The sequence below is a fragment of the Orcinus orca genome, chromosome 7 (genome assembly GCF_937001465.1).
Source record: "Orcinus orca chromosome 7, mOrcOrc1.1, whole genome shotgun sequence".
Classification (NCBI taxonomy): domain Eukaryota; kingdom Metazoa; phylum Chordata; class Mammalia; order Artiodactyla; family Delphinidae; genus Orcinus; species Orcinus orca.
Window position 1 is genome coordinate 108881132 of NC_064565.1, and position 13767 is coordinate 108894898.

The following is a 13767-nucleotide window of genomic DNA, read 5'->3' on the forward strand; positions in this document are numbered from 1 at the left end:
AATACAGATTTTTCATGGAAGAACATGGAGATCTACACTACACCCAGATGATGAATTTTTGGAGAGGACTTTTGCTTCTCTGGACCAGTGTCCAAATAAAGACTTCTCTGTTTTACCACACGACCATTTGCTGCTTCCCGGTGGGCAGCACGAGAGAGTCACCACTCTGCTCTTCTGACGTAGTGGCCTGTTGCCTCAGAAATAGCTAACGTTGCACATTCAGACCTCTGATCCTCTTACACAAGTCAGCAGGCCATGGGCTGCCAAGGAATCAACCTTTGTTCTGAACCACTTTGTTAGCAAGCAAACTGAGCAAGGACAACAACCTAGTTATCATGTTCTCCCCAAATGCAACAGAGATTGTGAGTACATAGCCAAGGTCATAATACAGTTCTGGAAATAAAGCTTCCTTAGTTTCCTGGGTGGCACTGACTACACATATAAAAATGACTCTTGACATTTTCAAGAACCCCATCCCATGCACCACCTGCTCAGGAAGGGAAGGCGGATAACCGAAAACTATTTCAGCCTTAGGATGGAGCAAGCCTTCTGCATCTCAGTTCAGGCACGGAAAATATTCTCCTGACCTACGCGACCCCCCACCCCGACCCCTTTATTACTTGGACACTAATTTCCACCTTCTAAAATGCACCTATTAAATTTGGTAGCCCAAGCGTTTTAATAATGTGAGTTGAGTTGGCTTTGACTTAACTGCCATGAGCTTATTTAATGAAAAAAACCTGCTAAGAAGATCAAAGTGCCTTCTTTTAATTCCTTTATATCCTTTGAGGAAACCAATGTTTATCTCTGTAAAGTTCAAGTCTGCATAACTAAAAGTAAGCCAAATCTGACATCCAGATATTGAAACCTGCAGAGGCCATCTCTCCGCCTCCTCTCTCAGTCTTGGATTCCCGTTCCCCTGCTTAGACTACAGTTTGGAAGTGGCTGAATGAATTCACAAGTACTACTGTTTGCACTTTCACACACAGTTTAAAGGCAGAAGTATCAGGTTTCACAGCGCTGTGAGGAAGTTGGCAACCACTTCAAAGCAATGGTGGAGCATCTATTACTTTATTAAGCAAGGGCAATAATGATCTACAAAGTGCCAACTTGCTCACGTTTTCCTTCTCTCTGCATCTCATTGCAAATACCACAGTCTCTCTCTTCCTGCTTAAACACCAGTTAGTACATTTCCTTTAAAATTACAGATCTGACAGCAGTGACAAACAAAGGTCTAAAACCACATAGCTAAATGACTCATACAGCTATGAGAGCTACAGAGGGGTAGAAAAATTCTGCTGTAAAATAATTTGTCTCTAGTCACTTTGTAGCTGTGGGCACTTTGTTCTCCCCCACTCCCTTCATTTTTGAGCTCTGTATATTTCTACAGATATTGTGAGACCCAATAATAATTACAAACAATTAGTCCCTACAGTAACTCAACAGATACTTAGCTGTGTGTTTCCAATTAGTCCAATGCTTGGTAATCAAAATGGAACAATGTAAGTGCAAATATTCTGTACTGTATCCAAAGAATACACAATCGAGTCTTGGAGATAAGTCTAACCCCTATTAAGCAACAATGACAAATTACTGTACACGTTAATTAAATGTGAATTTGGGAAAATAAATTATCTTTTCTGGTCCCTTTCTACTTTAATGGCATAGGAATTCTAGGCCAGTATAACCAGAATGCTCCATTATGCCTTACAGGCTGTAAGTCTTGTGGATGTTAAGACCTGAGGTGACAATTGAACTGCCATTCCTGAAACTTGACCTTGTCACTTTTAACAAGGCTGGTTCTTACCAAGTGATCCCTCACACTTAGGATCTGTTTGTCAGCAGCTAGTGAAACTCTAGCCAGCTGATATATACACTCACCTCTCTCCTCTCTGATGGTCCCCACTGGGGTAGATGAATGGAGGTGAATGACTTTCAAAGCCATGGTAACCAAATCTGCCTTTTTAATGTTATCTACTAGCACTTGGTCCTGTCACAGTCTTCTGTAAGCTCTTATAAATGAATCAATTATATGGATTCCAGACAGGAAATCTGATTATTGGTCTTCCCATTTATATGTAAAATAGAAATGGTTTGGGGATTATTACTCCTACCAGAAAAAATCCAACCTTGCAGAACATGGCAATGACATCTACCCAGAGAAGCCGAGATTATCATGACTATAGCTAGCCCGTCGTCTGAGTATTTCAGAACTCAGGCCTGAGGCCAAAGACTGAGGAGGATAGCTGGGTATGGCCGAGCATAAAGGAATAGAAGTAGAATGGGTTACTTTGCGTCCCCAGATCTCTTGTGCACGTGATGTAGCTACTGCCTGACTTCTCTCCTTTATTAAACACAATGTCAAAGTTAATTACCTCTTTGACCACAACAGTAATGTTCATCTAACAATAAAATAAGAGCTAACTTTTTGCTCTTTTCCCTGTGTTGTTCTTGAGTCAAACTGTCACCATCACAGCTAATTGGTTCAATTCCAAAAAATATAGAAGCAGAGAACAAGTTTCCATATGCAAAGGGCCAGAGGAAAGAATTCAGAAATTAGAAAGAAATCCATATTCACAACTGTGAAGAGTGACTTATTAAGGTGTATCACTGCTTTTTCAGGAAGTTGTTTGTCCAAATGGACAATGGCTTTCGAAACAATCAGCTTAGAAGGTGATTTACGCCAAAGACACGATTCTCTTCTACATACTTCTGAACCCTGACTTTGGAGCTACCTTCAGCTCCAATGTATGAGTCACCTCTGAAAATCCAGCCCATTACTTTGAAATCACACTTCAGTTGAGGCTCAAACGATATTACCTGATTTGATCATTCACTTTGTGAACCCAGTGTCTCAATTCATTCAGGCTGTTTATTATAACAAAATACCAGAGACTGGGTGGTTTATAAACAACAAACATTTATTTCTTACAGTTCTGGAGGCTGGGAAGTCCAAGGCACCAGCAGACTGCGTATGTAGTAGGAATCTACTTCCTAATTCTTAGTCCGCCATTTTCTCACGGTCTTCACGTGGTGGAAGGAGTGACGGAGCTCTGAAGTCTCTTTTATAAGGACACTAATCCCATTATTAAACCCATGAAAGCCCTCATGACCTAATCACCTCCCGAAGGCCCCACCTCCTAATACTGTCACCTTGGGCATTAGGATTTCACATATAAATGCAGGGGGAGGGAGAGGACAAACATTCAGTCTATAGCACCCAGCTTGACCATGAACTACTGTTGGCTTGTCTCGAAATATTATATATGTTTTCCAATAATGGAAAGGATGCCCCCGGTGAGAAAGTTCAAAAGCACAAGTCACAGTCTCTGAAGCTCATTTCCAAAGGGGCATTCCACAATGGTTGGAGGAAAAGTATTGTTATTGGAATAAGTTTACTGTTTCCCAAGATAACTTATAAGTTATCGTGTAAACATCTAAAGGCTGTTTCATGTTATAGTTACCTCCCAGCGTCATGGCTTTGAAGAGTCTTCCCCACAAGTGATGTGCCCTGCAGAGTACATTTCTCTACCACCATCACCCCTGCCCCATAAGTTTCATTGCTTTCTTCTTAAAACCCATACTCAAGGTCAAGTCCTATGTTTTCCAGGAAACTTTTCCTGACCAACCAGCTTACCCTCAGTCAACTCAGCCAAGATTGCTTAGACATGCCTTTAGTTATTTTTCTCTCTTTCTGCTTGAGATACCTCATTTTCCTATGTGTGGTTATCTTTTCGTACATGGTTTCGTATCTACCTCACCAATTAAATTATAAGCTATCTGAAGGCAAAGATCTCTCCTGAGCGTCACTGTATTTGCCATATCCCCCAATACTATGCCTAGTATGTCATAGGCACTCAATAAATATTAATTAGGTAATTGCAAGATGACTCTTTTTCCATCCCACCTTTATCTAATATTTTATCCTTAAATTTTTTTGACTATGGAAAGCATAAAAGTAAAATGCATAAGCCATTAGATATATCCTTAACTTTGTGCAAAGGATAAAACTCCTCACCCTTGCTTTTCATCAACACGTATGTACTAAGCACCTCCTATATGAAAGCCACAATCCTAAGCGTTGAGACTACAACTGTGTAAGAATAGAGCTCACATTTCCAGTGAGGGAAGAGGGAGATAGTTGATTAATAATAATAGTAACAAATAAAAGCTAATATATATTATATCAGATGGCGACAGTTGCTGGAGAAAAAGAAATAAAGCATGCAAAAAGAGTAGGGAATACTGGGGGTATGCCAGCAGAAGGTACGATCTAAAATATGATGATCAGGGCTTCCCTGGTGGCGCAGTGGTTGAGAGTCCGCCTGCCGATGCAGGGGACACGGGTTTCGTGCCCTGGTCCGGGAAGATACCACATGCCGCGGAGCGGCTGGGCCCGTGAGCCATGGCCACTGAGCCTGCGTGTCCGGAGCCTGTGCTCCGCAACGGGAGAGGCCACAACAGTGAGAGGCCTGTGCACCGCAAAAAAATAAATAAATAAATAAAATAAAATAAAATAAAATACGATGATCAGGGAGGACTTCAGCAGGAAGGTGATATTTGAGGAAAGACCCGAAGAATATGGGATACCAAACTTTGTAACATGTAGAGAGCACTTGGGATATTCAAAGAAACAAGGATCCATATAGGTAGCTGTAGAAGTCTTGGCATTTCAGGGGATGATCTGAGCCTGATATTCCCTGTCTGGAGCCCCCAGATAATTTCATAGCCTTCTGTGCTTACTTACACCTAAATATTAATTGCAATGTGCCATTAATCTTTCACTAAATGTCTCCCTCAAGAGACTATGAGTGATTTGAAGACAAGGATTATCTCATTTATCAATACAAACCTCATAGCATTTAACACAATTCCTCGCCAACTGTGAGAAATCAATAAATGTTTGTTGAATACTGAATAAATCTTCATTCAGCTAAGCAATTCATCTCATCTAAATGCAAAGCATAGCCTATCCTAATTTGAGTTAAATGGTGTTTTTGTGGATATATTTGTTTTTACTGTAAACACTTGACAAACTTCTTTTGAAATGAAGAATTAAGTCTCTTACAAAAAGTCAAATAAAGCTGACCCCATCACCTCTTTTGGCACTTCTGTCTGGACTGTGGAGAACTTGCCAAATATGGATTTAAAAGAGGTTAGCACATTTGCTACTGTTCAATAAAGGAGGAACAGCCAGTACAAGAAGAGACGGTGCAGGTTCCCAAAGTAAAATTTTAAACTAGCACACACAGTACTAATTTGGCCCTAGAGTTATTAACATGAGGAAAGAGTAAAGTTCAAGTCTTCCAAACAGTCAAGGGTAAACGAGATGACTATACAGTTTCCTTGGCGTCATCATGGTTGTATAGAGATGTCACATTCTTGCCTGCTTTTAAGTTGGGGGAGGGAACATGAGGCATGCCAGTTTCTTCTTCACCATGATCTACACCTCATGGAAGAGAAGTTTTCTTTCCCTTTTAACTCATTTTCTGTTCCCCCTCTTATTGAGTGTTAGAGCCCTCAAGGCAGAGAAATCCAGCACTCTGTCATCTAGCCATCTGTCCAAAAGGGCTCTTTACCTGAGAAAGGCTGTCTATTGAGTAGCCCTGAAGGCTGATATCACTCTCCTGCGGATGAGCTCCCTAGCAACAAAGCATCATGAGGAAGTTTACTCCAATCAAATAAAATCTATTATAATTCTAGTTGATACAACAGGCCAAATAAAGTCATTTGGTAGCACTCAATACACAAATGTGAGCATTCCACTGCATCTCTCAAAGCGCTTAGAGAGAACACAGATGACTCAGGGGTCCTGCCATATGCTCCTTGGCCCTGAGCTGGTGTGGCAGTTGCATTGAAATCTGCTGCTGGCTTCTGGCCAGCCAAGAGCCTATTTACTGCTACTGTTCTAGTCTGAATTTTTGGCCAGCTCCAGCTGTTGCTCTTAATGGTAACTCTCTGCCATCCCCAGAGGTAACAGTGTGCCTATAAAAAGCTGCTATAGCCACTCTCAGAGCTCAGGCTCTGTCTCCCTTCCACTTCTAACCCTCTTGACTCATCTGATTTCCCTCCCATTATTCAGACTCTCTTTCTCTGCATGCATCCTTCAGATTGACATACTACCTGGATGGTTTTATCTGATTTTTTTTTTTTTTTTTTTTTTTTTTTAGCTTCTGCCCCAGTTGCTGCCTCTGGGGCTGTTCTTTCAGTGACTGAGCATTAGCCCCCAAGGCCATTGCTAACCCTTTCAGTACCACACCACAATTATCCCAAGCTACTGCTCATCTAGGAGAGGATGTGGATGGGCTATCATACATGACCACACATTGAAAAGTTAATATAAAACAAATGAAATAGAAGGAATGTATTCAATACCTGTGCAACAACATAAATCTGACAGTCTATGATCTTAAGGCACACTTTTACCCTAGAAATAGTGTAAAGGGAATCAACATGGTGCTCCTAGATGCTCTGGGCTCTGCATGCGGCCAACACATCAGCAAGAAAAAGATGTGGTGTCTAGATGAGTGGGCAAAAGGTGAATGGAGACTTGATTTTGCCAATTTTTATTTTAAAGATTTTTTTTTTTTTTTTTGAAAAAGCTAATCGTGAACTACCTCAGGAAGCTTCCCAAGTCTTCTGTGTGTCTGTGAACAAAAAGGTCTGCCTTTAGGGTGCAGTGAGTATTATGGAGTAGCCTAGAGGTCCCCTCTAAACTAGTAAGAAGAGATCCCTGAAGCTTAGATTTCAAAGAAGGCTGGAACTGGGTTGAAATTATCGTTCTTTATCTTACAGGTGAAAAAACAAGGCCTTGGGAAGTTAAATAGTGAACCTAATACCCTCTGCTGGAGCTTTTCACTGAGTCTGTTCAGAACTCTGTCCCTAATGCTTTGAGTTTCTACATGGTTTAAGTCTCATCTCTCTCTAAACTCTACCTAATGATGTTGAATATCCCTTCCATAAGAGAAGAAACACCGTGAGTTAAGAAATAAGTACATTACATATAGTTTTCCCCAATTTACTCAAAGAAATGAACTCTGAGGTCTCCCTCTGACTCAACATCCCCAGATGGTGCTGTACGTACATTGGCCTCGGTCTCCCCCAATCAACTGTAAGCCCCATAGAGGCAGAGATGGTCCTGATAAGTAATGGTTTTCCTAGGATTTAGAACATGATTCATTATTAGCACTCAATATGCAGTTATTGAATAGATAACACATCCTCCTAGCGTTACCTGTAAGGTGGTCAACACTTAGACATATTGACTTAACTGTGCCCTGTCACCTCTAATTAGTAAGCTACCTGGGTTAAATTATTTCAAGAAGGTCATGGTTTGGTTATCCTATTAGCTGATTATCTATGTTCTTTCCATAGAGATTATTATCACCTATAATCTCTACTAGTCTTCTTGAAGTTGGGCACCATAACCAAAAAACAATTTACATCAAGGGCTGTAAAATTGTGCTGTTAGACTTGATAGTTATACTTTAAGAAATCAAATTTTAGGAAATAACTCCCAAGGTAAGTGATGTATAAATGTACCCCAAAGTGTTCAAAGCAGTATAATTTATAAAAGAAAAAAGTTGTCCCTGACTAAAGAGTGAAGTAAATTAGAGTACATTCATAATAAATAGAACCATTCAATGACTATCTATTAAGTGCCTACCATGTCCAGGCACTATCCTTGATGCCTGATTGACATTGATTAGCAAAACAGACAAAGATCTCTGCCATAATGGAGTTTGAATCATTAAAAAATTATGTTCTTAAGAGCTTTTAATTGCATAGAGACATGCTTAACATGATACTAAGTAAAAAAAATAAGATACAAAATTATATATTCAACGAGATCTTTATATATTCCCTATATCCACAGGTAACTATTTTAAAAGTCAAAATCTTAGTAGAAGTTGTCTCTGAGTGTTGAAATTGTAAGTTACTATTATTTTTCTTTATGCTTTTCTATATTTTGATATTTTAAAAATTATTTTCAATAAGCTGCTTTTATAGTCAGATAAACAATGGTTCAGCTAGAACAGTGAGTAACACAGCCATCTGAGCCGCAGGAATCTGGAACTCTTGTTCTAAAAACTCCTACTCTGTGTTCCTTATAAGTAATACCACTTTTTTAAAGTATAAGTTTCCCAGTCTACAAAGCCCTTTTCATCATTCCTTTACCTGGCAGCTGAGAAGAGCAAGCAATAACCAGCCATGTTCAGTGTTAAATGTGTTTGGGGCTGATAAGTTAACTAGTTGATGGGTCAATGTAAGCTGCATTTTGAGATATTACATATTCTAATACCCATGGAATTATTTATATAATGCTACTTGTATACAAAGTAGATCGAGCATCTGTGAGCATGATACACACACACACACACACACACACACACACACACACACACCCTAAAGGGTTACAAAACTATGATAGACAGGTGCTGAAGATTTTCTAAAACACTCCTAATGTCATTGAATGTTCTTATTATCGATACAGTTAACATTTAAACTAAACATTGTTTCATTTTCACCCTTTTGTGAGACTTTGACCAAATAGATATTTAAACACTAGGAAAAAAAAAATAGTTGGGCTTCCCTGGTGGCGCAGTGGTTAGGAATCTGCCTGTCAATGCAGGCAACACGGGTTCGAGCCCTGGTCTGGGAAGATCCCACATGCCGCGGAGCAACTAAGCCCGTGAGCCACAACTACTGAGCTTGCGCATCTGGAGCCTGTGCTCTGGAACGGGAGAGGCCGCGATAGTGAGAGGCCCGCGCACCGCGATGAAGAGTGGCCCCCCACTCACCGCAACTGGAGAAAGTCCTATGCAAAGAAATGAAGACCCAACACAGCAAAAATAAATAAATAAAAAATACTTTATCAAACCACGTGTTGTAATTTTTGTTTTAGAATCTAAGGTTACCTAAACAAAGGAGCAACATATAAATTTTCATGGAGTAACATAAATTAGGAGTCTTACATTTATCATCCCAAATAGATTGTCAAATGTGTGCACACACAGCCAATTGCTCTACTGTCATTTTCCTGTATATCTGCTCAGCTTAAACACACACACACACACACACACACACACACACACACACACACACAAATGAAGTTGAGAAACTAAGTTAAGCAGGAGAAAGGTGACTTGAAGGCATAAGAAGTTAGGTGAGGGGCTTCCCTGGTGGCGCAGTGGTTGGGAGTCCCCCTGCCGATGCAGGGGACGCGGGTTCGTGCCCCGGTCCGGGAGGATCCCCCATGCCGCGGAGCGGCTGGGCCCGTGAGCCATGGCCGCTGAGCCTGTGCATCCGGAGCCTGTGCTCTGCAACGGGAGAGGCCACAACAGTGAGAGGCCCGCGTACCACAAAAAAAAAAAAAAAAAGAAGTTAGGTGAAAGTGAGTAATAGGGACAACAATATACAGGATCAGAAATTGTACCATCTCAGCCCTGGTGAGTGGGTAAGGAAGTAGGTACGGGACACAGGGAGAGTGGGTGTTGGATCTTTCTGAAGTATATGGAACTGGTCAGTTAACACCTTTGAAAGAAAAAAAAAGCCTCAAATACTTGGTTAATGCCCCAAGCAGAATAAGTTCAAGATTATCTGTCTAACCAAAAGATCCGCTTCCAGGGTAAAGCTCGTGATGACACGAAAGAATGGCAGGTTCGACTTATTGCAGTCGGTCCAAGTATGATAGTTGTTGTTCAATGGGTAGGAATAATGTACGCTGCCCTCTAAACAAGGTGGATGGCAGAAAGGGGTCACTATGGGAGGATAGGAAAGTAACACAAAACACGGTTCCAATTTTGTTTCAAATTGGTAGCTAAAAGAAAAGCAATCCCTTTCACCCTGGAAGTCCAAAGAGTTTCCCAACTATGACATGTGAACAAGGCAGGCTTAGAGAAACATTGTAAGGGTCAGAGAGTCTGTAAAGCAGCGCCGCCGAGGGCTTGATTCCGAGGACACAGGTGGCACGAGGGGAAGCAGCAGTCCCTGGGGAGTATATATAGATTCCGGTCCCTAAATAGCTTGACCTTGTACCACGCAAGGAGCACAGTGAGAAGAGGAAGGACAGGGGACAGGGACTCAGATTATTTTTTCCTGTTATGTTCATCTTTCCTATTTGTTTTATTGGGCTTATTTCTTAATATAATGGCAATACAGATTAATATATGTTTATTGTGGAAAATACATAGAGGCAGACTAATACAAAAATAGAAGTAAATACCACCTATAATCTCATCCCTCAGAGAAACTCGTCTTGAACATTCTGACATAAATCTATCCAGCTGTCATTTTGTTTTCAATGTATATAAAGTTGTCTGTTTTTTTAAAATTGGGAATCATTGTGAATATACTGCTTTGTAACCTGCCTCTTAAATTTTAAATAATATCTCGATCATTTGGCAATATCATTAAATATTCTTCTAAAACGTGGTTTTTAATGGCTGCACTCAATACTGTCATGTGGATACCCTCTCATTTAGCCGACTTGACCACACTTTCAACTGATTCTGACCCACACACAGCATGTGATGCACCTCATCATACACAGGGCTGTAACAAATCTCGTTTTTGTTTTTCTTCTAGATATCTTTCTTGAGGTGAAATGGGGTGAATGGCTATGCATTTTTTCAGGTATTTGATGTCGAATTGTCCTCTAGAAAAATACTGCTGCTCTATATTTCATCAGCAGCATATGAGTGTGCCCGTTCTCCCTGCATCCTCAGTCACGTTAAATATCACAATATTATAGTGAAGAGGATCTGTTGAGTTTATATTTAAATGTAAGTGCTATATTGTAGTTTCAACTGCAATTTTTAAAATTATTGGTGAGGTTTCCCTTGTACTTATTCACGTCTTGTGTTTTAACGTAAAAGTAAACCGAAAATGCAATTGTCTCTTGACACATTCTTTTACACAAAAGCAGATGGAGACACTTACCCCCACTCATTCCCAGCGCCTGCGGTACTATTTTCCTCACTGTCGTTTTTCCCACCTAAGTGTCAGTAAAATTGTTAATAAAAAGAAGAGAGGGGAGAATAGCAAAAGAGGGTGTCAGAAAGTTTGTAAGAGGGAAGTGGCTTATGTTTCGACTTCAGTGTCCCTGTCATCAAGGAGCCAGTGAATATTTGCCAGAGAATATCGGAAACCCTCAGAAGTTGGTATTAAGAAGAGTTCAGTCTTCACATTCCCTCTTCTAAGCCCAGGCCTGAGAGCTGCTTCTCCTAGGGAAGAAGGTGGGTGGTTACCTAGAGGTGGACATAGAACCAGTCCTTGTGTCCGAGCAAGTGCCCAGGCAAAGATGCTTAACTGGGTTCTGTCCAGCTTAGCATTGTCAATCCCAAAGTGTCTCGGTCTGAACAAAAAATATGTGGTCACTGTATTGGACTGAATTGTGTCACCCAAAAGATATCCACTTGCGATCTCAGAATGTGACCTTATTTGGAATGATCTTTGCAGATGTAGTGAAGGTAAGGATCTCAAAGTGAGACCATCCCGAGTGAGGGTGGCCTTTAATACAATGAGGAGAGCCCTGTATGAGACAGAAAGGGGAAGACAGAGACACAGGGGAGAAAGTCATGTGACAACTGAGGCAGGAAATGGAGATCACGCTGCCACAAGCCTAGGAACGTCAAGGACTGCCAAAAGCCACTAGAAGTGAGGAGAGAGGAGTGGATGGCTTCTCCCTCAGCGCCTCCAAAAGGACCCCACCCTGCCAACATCTTGATTTAGGACTTCTGGCCTCCAGAACTGTGAGAAAGTAAATTTCTGTTGTTTTAAGCCACCTGGTTTGTGGTACTTTGTGACAAACAGCGCTAGGCAAGTAATATTGTCACCCTAATTTGGAGAGGCCATCGGGGGGTCGAGATAGAAATGCAACCTCCTGTCTATAGGAAGGTAAAGTGAAAAGTGCATGTTGAAAGGTCGGGCACTTCCATGAGCCTCCATTTTTTTTTTTTTTTAATTGGAGTATAATCCCTTTACAATGTTTTGTTAGTTTCTGCTGTACAAAGAAGTGAATCAGCTATGTGTATACATATATCCCCTCCCTCTTGAACCTCCCTCCGGCCCCCCCATCCCACCCTTCGAGGTCACCACAGAGCACCAAGCTGAGCTCCCTGTGCTCTACAGCAGGTTCCCACTACCTCTCTGTTTTACATATGGTAGCGTAGATACGTCAATCCCAACCTGCCATCATCCCACCCCCCTTCCCCCACTCAGCTCCAGAGCTCAGTTTCCAGGTTTATGCACCCAGCTGTTCCCAGCACAGGCAGGAGACGGGAAGAGATTTCTCTGGAGAAGCCAACTGCCCTGGCTAGTGCCCCACTGGAACCCTCTTCTGTGAGGCCCGCAAGTCAACCAGCTCTGCCCGTGCAGAAACAGCTTCCAGTCATACTTCCGTGCCACCCTCTTAACTATAAATGGAAACCAAATCATCATAAATGGAAGAAAATTCAGAGAATTAAGAGCCTGGCATGCAGAGATTTGCAAGTTAGTGGAGCGCCACATTCTCTAGGAAACTGGCCCTCCTTCCCACAGCCCCAGATCCCTCTATCTTGCCCTGGATTCCTACAGTATGACCACCTAGTCCTGTGGCATTTACGAGGGCTTTTATATCTATTTTCCTCTTTCAGATGCTGAGTTCCATATTTTATACATCCCTGTCTTCCCCACAGCACTGACTCCAGTCAAGGGTCTCCATAAATATGACTAAAGATGGGACTCACGTTGCCATGCATTTCCCCCCCGCCTCCACACGCATATTCAGCCTAACCTTGCTGCATCAACCAGCAAACCCATGTTCTAAGAGTCCCAATGGCTGGACACATCATTCACAAGTGCACCCATGGAATGAGTGCTTCCAGATGCCAGGCACTCTGCTAAGAGTTTGACTCAAGGTTATATCATTCAATCTTTGCAGAACCCTGGAAGCTAAGAACTGCCATTGTCCCCCATTTTACAGGCAAAGAAACCAAGGCTCCCAAAGTTTTCTCAATTCATCCAGGATCACACAGACTAGATTTGGACTTAGGCAATTTAACTTCATATCCTGGGCCCTTCACTCTTTTTTTTTTTTTTTTTAGATTTTTTTGATGTGGACCATTTTTAACAGGTTTATTGAATTTGTTACAATATTGCTTCCGTTTTATGTTTTGTTTTTTTTGGTCGCAAGGCATGTGGGATCTTAGCTCCCCAACCAGGGATCGAACCCACACCCCCTGCATTGGAAGGCAGGTTCTAAACCACTGGACTGCCAGGGAAGTCCCTGGGCCCTTCAATCTTAAGCCAGGTTCTTCCTCTGACATTATATGGGTCATTCGATCTGGCCATAAGACTCATTCGCCCCTTCTCCATTGATAGCCTCCCTAGCACCAGACATCACAGGCACTCACAAGTTAAATCTAAAGGCTATGCCAAGAAGACAGAGAGGGAATTCACTGGCCAGTGTCATAGATGGGGCTCCCAACTGTGGAGTGGAAAGCAGCCAAGCCCACAGGATCCTTCCAGGCCCCACTGAGGTCCTGAGGGATCCCAGCCAATAGGGCTTCCAGTCGGTGCTCCTGTGCAGTGATGAGACTTGCTTTTGGAAGGCTGAAGAGCACAGGAGGAGAAAGGAATAATCCTTCTTCTCTGCACAAACTCAGGCAAACATGGCCTCCTCCAGAGAGTAGTGCAGATTTAGTATAAATCTTGGCAATAGCTGCTACGGGTAAAAATCTACTCTGGTTCCCACACCCCACCTTGGGTAGAGATTAAGCCTTTTGG